The 12,447-nt window shown below is 41.4% G+C and overlaps 1 long non-coding RNA gene across 3 annotated transcripts in view; it reads left to right on the top strand.

Moving 5' to 3' along the window:
- Positions 1 to 12,447, top strand: part of LOC148216827 (uncharacterized) — a 40,122-nt gene that overhangs the window by 18,202 nt on the left and 9,473 nt on the right. For all 3 annotated transcript variants that reach the window (XR_015794037.1, XR_015794035.1, XR_015794034.1), the window contains one exon: positions 4,243 to 4,344. This is a non-coding gene — a long non-coding RNA (uncharacterized LOC148216827). The remainder of the gene's footprint in view (positions 1 to 4,242; positions 4,345 to 12,447) is intronic.

Here is a 12,447-nt window from a genome sequence, read left to right as displayed (position 1 = left end):
AACAGTTAAAAGACAGAATAAAATATAGTAAAGACAAGTTTAAAACAACAAAAATAACATAAAATAATATAGCAGCCGAGAAACCCAGTTAACTCAATCAAGACCAAGAAACAGGCTCAGCCATACTATCAGGGCCCCAGGCTTGATGGCAAAACCAAGTTTTCAGTACCTTGCAAAAGGCCAGCAGGATCAGGGCCAATCTGATCTCTGGGGAGATGATGTTTCAGAGGGCAGGTACCTCAGCAGAAAAGGCTCTCTTCCGGGGCCCTGCCAAATGGCACTCTTTTGTGGACAGGACCCGGAGCAGGCCTCCCCTGCCGGATCTCGCAGGACTGGTAGACACCATTGCAATATGAATAAATTACAACCCATAGTGGACGATAACAATGCCTTTTCTTAGGCATTGGGTGGCAGGCCTATACTTGCATACAGACAACCACCCAACTTGAGGCAGATTCTTACAAGCAACCTTGAATTGTACAAATAAAGGTGAAATATAAATCTAATAATAAATAAATCCTAATATTGCCCAACCTGCTTCTGTTCTCGGTCATTGAAGAAATACCAGAAAAATATGAAAGCGAGCCCCATTCAAAATTATATTTAGATATATTGAATTAAGATCCATATTTATCCCACCCGTTTTCTCAGCTTGTTTCTCACTCCTTTGCATTTCACATGTGAAATACAGCATGAAATGTTTGTTTTTTTCATGAGCACATGGGGCTGAGTAGATCCATACCTGGTAATATACACAATAAAACAATAAAATTAAGATGCAAGTTTTTTCCTACATAAGTAAAGTTGTGATATCCATCTCTCCACCTTGATGGGCAAATGAGAGAAGAGGACAGGTTCCTGGAAGGAATCTCTACTGTCATAAAACTGTTTGGCCTATTTATCTGACACTGATATTTTTGAATAACACAGCTAAATAACTATTTTCTTTATGTTTTAGTAACTTTGTAGCTGTGGCCCAAATAATAACAGAAATACAGGTCCAATAAATACAGGTTTCTCTTAGCCACCTTGCCCCGGCGTCTGTACTAGCTTTCAAGTTTCAGTAACCTTTTGCCAAAATATTTGGCTAGTCTTTTCCTTCCAGTCTATGCCTTGCCACAATAAAGATATGTATAAAGTAGCATCTGTAAAAGAGTAAATGTTAAATTTGGCCAAGTGTAAGATGAGTCATTGGATACTGAAAGCCCTCTGAAGCTCTAACAGCAAGCGGTCCCATCTGACTAAACAGATTTTGTACTCTGACTGTGAACTTAATGGCCATGAGCAGATGGAAGAGTGTGGGAATATGAAGGTGAGGCCTACCTTGCTACTCAGAGGCTGATGGGCATTTTTTGGCTCTGCACTTTAGCAGTCGCAATTTCCTTATTTATTTATTAGAGCTGCCCACTCCAACAGACTCTGGACAGCTTTAGCAACAGGGGACCTTCCAGATGCCCTGAATATTCTTCAGAACTTTGCATCACTCAGCTCAGATTTATATTTTCAATGTTTAGTTGCCTTTCTTCTGCCCACAACAATTTCAACTGGGGGAAAAAAAAACCCTAAACTAAAACTAAAACTAAATACATTGCAGGAACTGTGGTCGATGCTGTGGAGATTGGTGAATCAGTATAAACTATCCAGAATACAATAGTTTTGAACTTTGAGGATTAAAAAACAGATTGGGAAGAAGAGCAGAATCCATGTGTACGTAAACATATCCCACATGAGACAAAAGCATTGCTCACCGAAGGGGAGTTCCCACCTAGGTTGGACCAGTTGGGGCAATAAATGGCCCTTAAAGCTGGATTTATCAGGGCATTCTTGGCCAAAGAATGTTGATGCGGCTGCTTGTATTGCTTGGGTGTTATCCTCACAGCTTCAGAAAGATTGATAAAATCTTTTGTCTGGCCCTCGCTTCTCTTGCCTTTAATCTTTATTTAGCTTCTCAAAGTGCCTTAGCTGGGTTTCTGCTCTGCTGCTGTTTCTTGCTGCTCAATTGGGCAATCTGAAGGAACCTGAAAACCATACAATGCCACTTAGGGAACTTTTCGGTCCTCTCCCCAGAGCTGTCCATGGGAGGGGTTTCAAAAAAGTCAAAGCGGTAACCACAGGCGTGATGAAAGACCTTTTTACACGCATTACTTGGGGTGAGGTTTTCATCACAGGGTTGTGGCTGCCAGCTTGGCTTTTTTGGCCCCCCATAGACCCCTGTGCCTCTTCCACGTCAAGCCAGACTGCCCCAGCCTTTCTAAGCCAGCAGTGCCACACTGTTCTGCGTTCCCCGATGGCCTGAATGCACACTCGTCACCACATTCCCTGTTACCTCCCTCCTCGTAAAATCTTAGCACACCATCAAATGTGCCCAGAGCTGCGGTTGATATTAATTAGATTCAATTAATCAGTTAACCATCTTTGATAGAATAAGACTTTTGATCAATCTTTTTATTATCTTTATAATTTCAAGATAACTACGAAGTGCCACGCATTGCCTTTGGCGGCCTCTTCTTGCTTGTGGCAGAAGAAACGGCCTCTCGTAATGTTCTGTTGGTCGTGCTGAGTCCAGCAAGCACCCTCCAGAGCCAACACATGGTATATTTCTGCATGTGAAAACTTAAGGAAATTTGTAGCACAATCTCATGCATTTCCACCCAGAAGCCTCACATGGTTCAATGGCGTTTACCATGCCAGGGCAAGACATGCTGTATATGATCGCTGCCTTCACAAACTGAGATGCTCCTGACTCACTGAAGGCTCCTCTTAAGCCAGTGATGGCGAACCTTTTGGGCTCAGCATGTCAAAAACTTGGAAAATGCCTAATCTGACTCTGCTGGCATGTCACCCCCACCCCTCGAACAAAAGGAAAACAATTTTTACATATTCATTTATTTAAAAAAAATACAGTCCAATCATGTGTGGTGCAATGCATTACATAAAGGAATGTCAAATAATTACAAAAATGAAATATGAGTAAAACAAACGTCGTTTCTTTGGTAACTCAAACAGGGAGAATAGTTGTTGTCAGGTGTTGGTGAACACTGGTGTGTCACCCAAAACGTGGTGTGTCACCTTTGACATGCGTGTCATAGGTTTGCCATCACTGTCTTAAGCTGATAGCTATTTGCCCATTCTGGGGGGGAAAGTTCCATTGGATCGCAATGTTTCTGACGCATTTTTCAATTCTGTATATGGAGTTCAGTTCCTTGGGACTTCAGTATCCCACACGTGAGTGGATTTCTTTCAGATAAGGCATGTCTTCCATGCTCCTTTGTGCATTAGACATCACAGCTACTCATGGCCAAGTCCAGGGGCATCTTCAGGGTGGTCAGAAAATGGCATCCATGACCATGTGATCAAAGCCCTGCCCTTTTGATGTGCATCATGTCACACAACAGTTGTGACTTCACTATCAAGGTCCCACCCCCTTTTCACACACACCCCTGTGGGTGCCTGGGCTGTGTCTCCTAATACTCAGCTATTCTAAGAAGATCCTCTTAGAGATTGGCCCCTTCCTGATTGTTCCACAGTGATGTGTGGACACACTGAGTTCTCTAACTCTGAGGTATGTCTGTTTTAAAACTCTTATACGTTGTTGACCTTTAACCAATCATGTTTCAGAGTTTTCATTGTAGAATTCGGAGTGCTACAACTCCCTGCTTTGTGCCTTCTGTAAGAGTTGCAAGGTATTCAGACCTCCAAAGACATCTTGGCACCAGGCCCCAATACATCAACTCACCCTTTTCTGATCTTGATGATTTATGCAAACTATTAGTGCCAAATGTGCCAGCTGAACTTCATGGCGGTAAATCACTTCCTCTCCCTTTTTTACTGAAATTATTATCCTGATATATGAGAACAGCCATGAAATGTGTCATTTTTGAAGAGATCTGGCAGGCTTAGAGCAGTTTGTGAGGAATACAGCATTGCCAGTATGTTTCCTTATTAACAATTTGTTTGCCCCCCCAGAAATACTTGCCTATATTATAATTTTGCTAACTCTCCTTTATAGCAAGCTTAATTTCTGGTGCCTTTGTAGACACAGATGTATTTTTCTGGGCAGCAGTAGAGGTGGCTTGTTGTTGGCTTCTTCTGTGGTGTTTTTTCAATTTCCTAATGTAGCCTAAGACAGCCAGTTTGGCATAGTGGTTAAAACACCAGCCTAGAAACTGGGAAACGGGGAATTCTAGCCCTATTTTGGGCATGAAACCAGCAGAGTGACCTTGGACTCTCTCTCTCTCTCAGCCCTGGGAAGAAGAAGGAAATGGCAAACCACTTCTGAGAATCTTGCCAAGAAAACTACAGAGACTTTTCGAGGCAGTTGCCAGACTCAAGACTGACTCAAAGGTACAATTAATTAATTAAACAAATATATCTAGCCTAAAGCCCTGAGAATTCCTGGTGGCCTCTCATCCCAATATGAACAGGTCAGACCCTGCTTAGCTTTTTGAGAACAACCAAGATTGGCTGGGAACTGCTCGCTAGCTAGGCAACTCTAACGGTAGGAGACAGGGGGAAGAGCCACAGCCGGGGGAATGGTCGGACAAGAGGGAACTTAGCCCGCAAAGGGAATCTGGGCATGGCAAATGTCTCGGAAGGGACCCTCTCTAGTTCCTTGGGCTGTAAAAGTGACAGGGGAGAAATGTAGTTTCAGACTTGCAAGATTGATGTCAGCCTTGCAAGGTATTCCAGAAGGAAGCACGACCAGATGGACTAATTCTACCTTACTGTAAGGTTACATTAACGGAATCTTGCAAGTTGGAAAGTACATTTCTCCCCCCGTCGCCTTTACAGCCCAAGAAACTAGGGAGGGTCCCTTCTGAGACGTTTGCCACGACCAGATTCCTTTTGTGGACTAAGCTGCCTCTTGTCCGACCATTCCCCCGGCTGTGGCTCTTCCCCCGTCTCCCACCATCATTCCCACAAACCATTTCAGCGACAGCTAGGCTTAAATAGCTATTGTGGGCTGAATTAAATAGGATAAAATAAATAGTACTTTTTCTGAAAATTTATGGAAGGAAAATGCTTTGTCATCCAAGCCTGTTAACAAAGTTGGATTGTTTATATGCAAGATGGGTTCATTTAGCTGATTCAGTCAAGCCATTAAATGTTGCATAAATCTTCTTTTGACTTTGGAAAACTGGCTTTAAAAAATGACGGATGTGGGTCTTTGCAATTCTTTGAGTTCTGTCGAAGTTCTGCTCCTCTCGCCTTCTCTCTCTCTTTTTTTTTTCATAATTATTACTAAAGATTTTGGTTACAATAGGAAAAACAAATATAAACTAAACTCAGAAAAAGGAGAAATAGAAAGAATAAAAGGCGCAACAAAAAGAGAAAGAAAAAAAGAAAATGAAGAAAGTAAGATAAAGAAAAAGAAAGGAAATATGTAAAGAAGGGACTTCCGATCTTTATCGCAACAAGTGAAAACAAATTTGATTACTCTTCACCCTCCATAAGTTTACAAATATCTCTTCTTCCCATAACCCATCCCTTATCTATATGCAAATCCATAAATCAACAACTTTTCAGCCCTGATGTCAGCAAAAAGTCTAAAGTGTTATCAGAATTTTATAAAAACATAACTTATTTTAATGTTGATCAAACAAACCAACTTTGTATTCCTTCTTTTTACTTCTAACAATCTTGATCTTTGATTCATTCAGATGTTATCATATGATTTGGTCTCTCTTTGATTTTTCTTTTTCCCATTGCAATGGTCTGGTAAGAGCCAGCTCAGTCTACAGGTGGGAGAAAAGCATGGGAAGCATTTCAGAAGGGACCCTCCCTAGTTTTCCAGAGACTAAAAAGAGAGGAGGGAGAAATGCTTTCAATCTTGTAAGATTCTGTTTAATTTTAATTACAGTAAAGATAGTGCTGATGTGCCTGGTTGTGCTTCTTGTCTGGACTATGTTGAAGGGCTAACAGTATACCATCTATCAAGCCATCCAATCTTCAGTTATGAATGACAGAACTAGGTTCATACTGATGTGTATCCTATGTTAGTGTTCAGAAGAGCAGTATGATTTGACATTTCAGTGGAAGTCACCATGCTCCAAACAGCTGTCCTCTTAGGCAAGGGTGTGCAAAATCATTTTTGAGCTGAGGGTTTTATTTGGCCTGAGACTTGAATGTCAGGTCATGTTGCAAAAATGTCTGGGCCCAGAAAATAAACAATTTAAGTTGATTTAAATGAATGACAATTAGATACTTTATTGTATCTGGCCTTAGAACTTGAATAAACTGATTGATTGATTGACTGATAAAAAAATCCTTCCTTCTGTAACATTGTGCTTTGATGGTGATCTTTGCAGGGCCCCTGGAGATTGCACCTAAGGCTTAGCCTTCTGGGGTGGGGGTGTGAAACTGCCTTGGGAGGCAGAAAGAAGAGCCACAGCCAGGGCAATGGCTGGATAAGAGACATCTCAGCCCACAGAAGGAATGGGGTGAAGAAAACGTCTCAGAAGGGACCCTCCCTAGTTTGTACCCTAGGCTGTAAAGGTGTGGGGGGGGGGGAAGATGGGCTTTCCAACCTGCAAGATTCTGCTACTGTAGCCTTACAACAAAGCTAGCATTAGGGCTCATGGTTTTCGTTTCTTGCCTGGACTACCTCACGGGGTTGTCAGGGTGGGAGGGAGGTGGCACACCTCTCCCCCAGGATCGTGGGAGTCTGAAGCTAACTGCTCTTCATCATTATACATTGCTTTGCACATTTTCCCTCTCTTGGGTTCAGTTTTTAAAATAGATGATTTCATAGCTTGCAGGATTGCTCTGCACTGTGAAGAACTGAACTTTAATTCAGTTTTCTTTGTCTTCAGTTCAGATGTGGAAACCCAGGATTCGTTCACTTCCACAATAAGTTAGCTAAAGCCGCAGTCCTCCATAGAAGTAAATCATGTTGTATTGATGGGAATTACGTCCAAGTAAATCGGTATCAAGAGGGCTGCCTAAATTTAATCCCAGAGCCTTCCTTCTTCAAGTCACAGTGTTGATTTGCTGTCACCCCCTGCTGACTGATTTAAACATTAAGGCCTGCCTAGCGCTGAAAACTACTTCCACATGGCCGTTACTACATGCAGAGGGAAAAACATTTGAGAATCCCTTTTCTGTGCATCAACCCGCTGGGGATAGAATTGTGTCTGCAATTAACCTTAGGAAGATCTATTCTGTGCCACGTGAATATGATTTTCCTGTAAAATGAAGCTACATATTATGTGCATTTAAACTATAATTAGGATTTTTTCAAGGTTTCAGTGTTTGTTTTCTCCGTGAAAATTCATGTTTATTTTTGGCCTATTATGACTCAACCGCTGCCTGATTGACTGGCAATTCTTATTTTTCTCCTGTCTAAATAAGCTTACTATTTTCTAACCCAACTGTTAGTTGAATAACAGTTAAAAAAAAAAAAAAGTTGGGGAAACAAAAGTCACAAGGAACATAAGAATTTCTTTTCTCTCTTTTTTCAATCCCTTCTTTAATTATTTCAACTTATAAAGATTATTTCAGGGAAAAATTAAATATTTAGACTCCTATCCCACAGATCCATAGGCATATCTAACCTTCAATGCATAGATAATCCGACAGTATATAACAAATAAGAGATTGAATGAAGTTAGATTTTATAGCACCAGTAACTTAATTGTAGGATACATTCTGAAGGTTTAGGTTTAGCCCTTCCCTATTTCTCTAAACCAGTGTTTCTCCAACTTGGCCATTTTAAGATGAGAGGACTTCAACTCCCAGAATTCCCTAGCCAGCATGGTTGAAGTCCACTCATCTTAAAGTGCTAAACTGAGAAACGCTGCTCTAAACACTTGATTGGCACCATCCAATCTGGGAGTCAATGTCAACAGTGGAGCTTGTCATGCCATCACATTATGCTAGAACTTTGAATTTCCTTCTCCAAAAATTAGGTTCCTGTTTTCTAGCTATCCTATTCAAGATTATGGAATACAGGGTCAAAGAAATACACCCCATGGCTTCTTATCCTTCTATTATTCTGAACTAATTCCTTCGGGATAGCCCACTTTCAGAACTTGTGCTTCTGAACAGAGTGCAGGGAGGAAGAAGGGGGGGGGGGGAATTCCATTTTCCTACCCTGAAAAACTTCACTGGTTCTTGTTCTTTTGCTACTCTTCGACTTCGTAAAATAGGATGCCTGTAGTTTGGGATTGTATGATATGGAACATTATGATGTCTCCTTTATACATTACTGTAGACCAGTGTTTCTCAACCTTGGCAACTTGAATGCTGGCTGGGAAATTCTGGGAGTTGAAGTCCACACATCTTCAAGTTGCCAAGGTTGAGAAATACTGCTGTAGACTACGTCATCCTTTCAGGTGTATTAATTCCCTCAAGTAATTTTATAAAAAAAGAGTTTAAAATGGCACGTCCTTAGCAGGTAATAAATAGTTAGGAGATGCTACATATGTTCAAAGTTTGTGAATGACAGAAAAGCTATCATAGGAGAACCAACTAGAATGTTATATAAAAGAATCTTTTGAAAAAAGAAATAAACAAAACATGCGAATTCTAGCATGTGAAAAAATCTCCAGAATGTTAGTCTCAGCCAAGTATGCCCCAACAACTGATGGAAATAAAAATCATATTTCTAAACTAATCTCAAATAACATTGCTGGATCTGGTTTGTGTTACCCAAAGAGAATAGAAATGAAAATGCTAATATTATATCATGAAAAATAAGCAGGCAACTTGTTGCATCCATTTCGGTTAAGTACTTTCAAAGTTTAATGGTAAAGAAGTATTTTATTTTTCAGAACATCAGCTGTAGTTTATTTCCCAAGCTTCCAACATTTCAGGGATGAAAATAGAAAGGTACCTACCTGGACCATCCTGGGATGATTTTTAAGTAGAGAGTGTTAGCTCTGTTGCACAGTGGCAGAGAGGCAAAATCACCCAGGAACCAGTCTGAATAACCAACATTTTCAATGATAGCCGAGAAGTCTTTTTAAGAAAGAGTGCTACATTATCTATTTGTAGGTACCCAGCCTTCATAAGGCTACAGCCCACACCTTATCCTGCTCATGCAAGGAAAAAGCATTGCTTGCATTAGCCCTTATGATATATGACCCCTTCCCCACAATTTTATTCCCTTCTATCCTCTTTTGCATAGAACCTCCCTCCATTCTTTAGAGCAGTGTTTCTCAACCTTGTCAACTTTAAGATGTGTGGACTCCAACTCCCAGAATTCTCCAGCCAGCATGTGCTCAAGTGCTCAGACCAGTATACAAGATGGTTATATAATCATTTAGGGGGGAAATACTCACTTGAAAAATTAATTGTATGCTGAGCAGCAGATCATGGAAGTCAATATGATCTTTCACCCATGAGCTGGAGGGCAGGCAATTAGATGTCAGATCCTATAAAGGCAAACTGATGGGTTCATGCAACATTTTCACTCTGCATTGGTCACTAGATTGTAAACTCAGGTAAGAAGGGACTTAGATTAAAATTACTCAAAAATATGAATTTTGGAAATGATCTAATCCAAGAATCAAAAAAGCGAGCCATCTTTGCAATGGCTAATCTTTATAGATCAACTCAGGCTTCATTCATGTCTAGTAACATAAATATGCAAAGACACCAAAGAGAACGAAGGGATCAGCTAAATAGTGCTGGATATGACGAAACTACATAACCAGCTACACTTTTAAGCTATTCCAAATAATAGTTTGATAACTAAAAGCAATTGCATTCTAAGAAAAAAAAGCTCTTTTCTTTCTTTTTTCCTTTCTTTTATTAATTTTCAGCCCCTTGATTAATATTTGGTCACCTTAGTTAAAACTGATTCTCATGAACAAATCTCTAGGCTTCAGTTGAATAATGTGCATTTTTAAACTGATTAAGCTTTGCAGCTCTGCCTAGGAAATGTTGCAAGTATTGTATTTCACTGGGTGACCTGTTTTTTTTCCCCTAGTAAAATATGTTGCGCTGATTTTATATATGTGTCTGATAGCATATCAGCAGGATTTCTTAAAAGAACCAGGAGAATTAAGCAACTGAAGCCTTCATATTTTTTAAAAGCTCATTGGTATGTTGTTTTTTATGATCTTCTTGACCACATCCTGATAAGATATTTCACTGAATTCTTCTTCATATTATGGATTTGAATCATCAACTGTGCAATGAAAGGAATTCTCTTTTTTTAACATACCAAACTATGCTAATAGTGATTTTTAAAATTATCTTGGCAGCGTTAAACCAATCAGCAGAGCAACATCTTTTCAAATACAGATTTGGACTCTGCCGTGCCAGTGGCAAAGTCTCTGTTACTCAGGGTAGACCCATCCTGCTTTGCACTGGGCATAAGCAGCAGCAAACAGGCTGTGTGTGTCCAGGGGAGCATTTATTGTGTAATTTAAGCAGCTGAGGAATCTCCACTGCCGTAATTCAATGTCATAATTTGTGTGCGTTTCAGCCTCTGACTATATATTGAGAGGGAAATGGTGGAGTCAACCCCATCATTTATTAAGTAAGGTACAAAAGCATATGGTAAAATACAGAAGCTCTTTTGGACAGGAAATGGGAAAGCACATGGTTCAAATGTGCAGCAATATTGTAATAGGGAGGAACTCTGCCGTGGACAAGAGGCAAGATCAAGTATTTCAGGGTCAGGGCAGGGTACAAACTTTCTGAGGCAAAGGGCCACACTCAGCCTTGGAGTAGCATCCTTGGACATGCTGTCCAGCTGCTCACATGTGGAGTGCTTGTGGTTCTTTGAGCTTGGTTCTTTTCTTGCAAACGTTTCATTACCCGGCTAGGTAACATCTTCAGTGCTAAAATGGGATGGGGTTTGCTCTCTATTTATGTGCTGTGGCCTGTCTTGCCAGTGATGATCACCAGCAATCATCACCCAGATAAGCAAAGGTCACCACCAGGCACACAACCAAGCAGTAAACATATGCTACCAGAGGAGCAAAACAAAACCCCCACCCCCACCAGCACTGGCAAGGCAGGCCACAGCACATAAATAGAGAGCAAACCCCATCTCATGTTAGCATTGAAGATGTTACCTACCCAGGTAATGAAATGTTTGCAAGAAAAGAACCAAGCTCAGAGAACCCCAAGGACTCCACAGTTCAACCCTGAGCTACACATATTCACCTTTATTGGAATTGCTCACATGCCCTCGTCACCTCCAGAATGGACTACTGTAACACACTCTACGTGGGGCTGCCCTTGAAGATTTTCCAGAAGCTTCAGCTGGTTCAAAATGAGGCAGCATGGGCAGTTATGTGTGTCCCTAGATGGACACATGTTACACTTCTGCTCCATGAGCTGCCTTGGTTGCCAGTTTGCTTCCGTGTCCAGTTCAAGATGCTGGTTTTGACCTTTTAAGCCCTACATGGCATGGGGTCAGATTATCTGAGGGGCCGCCTCTTCCTGATTACATCTATCCATCCCATCAAGTCCGGCAGGAGAGGCATGCTGCAGGTCCCGCCGACGAAGGGTTCCATTCACCGGACCTCGGAGGCAAGCCTTTTCTGCCATGGCCCCTGCACCCTGAACACCATCCTTCCCGAGGTGAGGCTACCCCAACTCTTACGGCCTTCCAGAAAGCCCTCAAAATGTAGCTTTTTCACCAGGCCTGAGGATCCCCTGGTAACAGGGAGCCTGCGCACCGGCTGCGTTATATGTAATGTCTGCCTTCTCATGGTCTTGCTTTATCTATTCTTATTGTTCTAATGGGTTTGTAAAATGTTTTAATTTCTGGTTTTATTGTACGCCACCCAGAGTCACTTTGTGTGAGATGGGCGGCCATATAAATTTGACGAGAGAGAGAGAGAGAGAGAGAGAGAGAGAGAGAACTGCTCCCCATGTTTTTAATCATTCTTTTCTTCTGACATATTAAACATTAAAACCAGGTGGCAGCTTTATGAATGGCTCTGGAAGCCACACCCAAGGTGTTGGGGAAACCACACGCATTACCCCTGCACTACACATCAGGGTAGTCTCCCTGGCTACCAGCCCTGGCAGCAGATGAGCATTTTGACATTACACATTTCTTTACGCTGAACCCTGTTTCCAAAGAACTCCAAACAGCTTACATATGGCTTCCAGTTGTTTCCAACAAATGCAGCTTTTGGGGTGAGATTTCCTTTAATGTAATTTCAGATTCCTTTCTGGGACGTCGTGATTCCCCGTGAGCCCCATGTTGCTTTGTGAGGCTCCTGGCTATAGATTCAAAGCTCTGGTGACACAGCTGCAAAATAGCAGAGAGAAACGTTCATTCGGAAGAGAAGGAACATTTCAAAACTAGCCAAAAAGAACTGCATGAAGGCCTGGGCAACAGCTTAACCTCTTGAAGACCCACCTCAGAGCATTGTATTTACTCTAGTTGAATCTATGACCCCAGACAACCCAACACACTTGAAAAGTTGTTAAAGTTCAATTTGGTTCAGGGAAAAAGGGCTCAGGTGTTTTTTTTCTTGT

The sequence above is a fragment of the Python bivittatus genome, unplaced genomic scaffold (genome assembly GCF_059951505.1).
Source record: "Python bivittatus isolate LINGU-HERP-01145 unplaced genomic scaffold, Pbiv_v1 ctg000070_np1212, whole genome shotgun sequence".
In the NCBI taxonomy this organism is placed as follows: Eukaryota; Metazoa; Chordata; class Lepidosauria; order Squamata; family Pythonidae; genus Python; species Python bivittatus.
The sequence above is the reverse complement of the archived record's forward strand: the minus strand, read 5'-3'. Positions and strand labels throughout refer to the sequence as shown.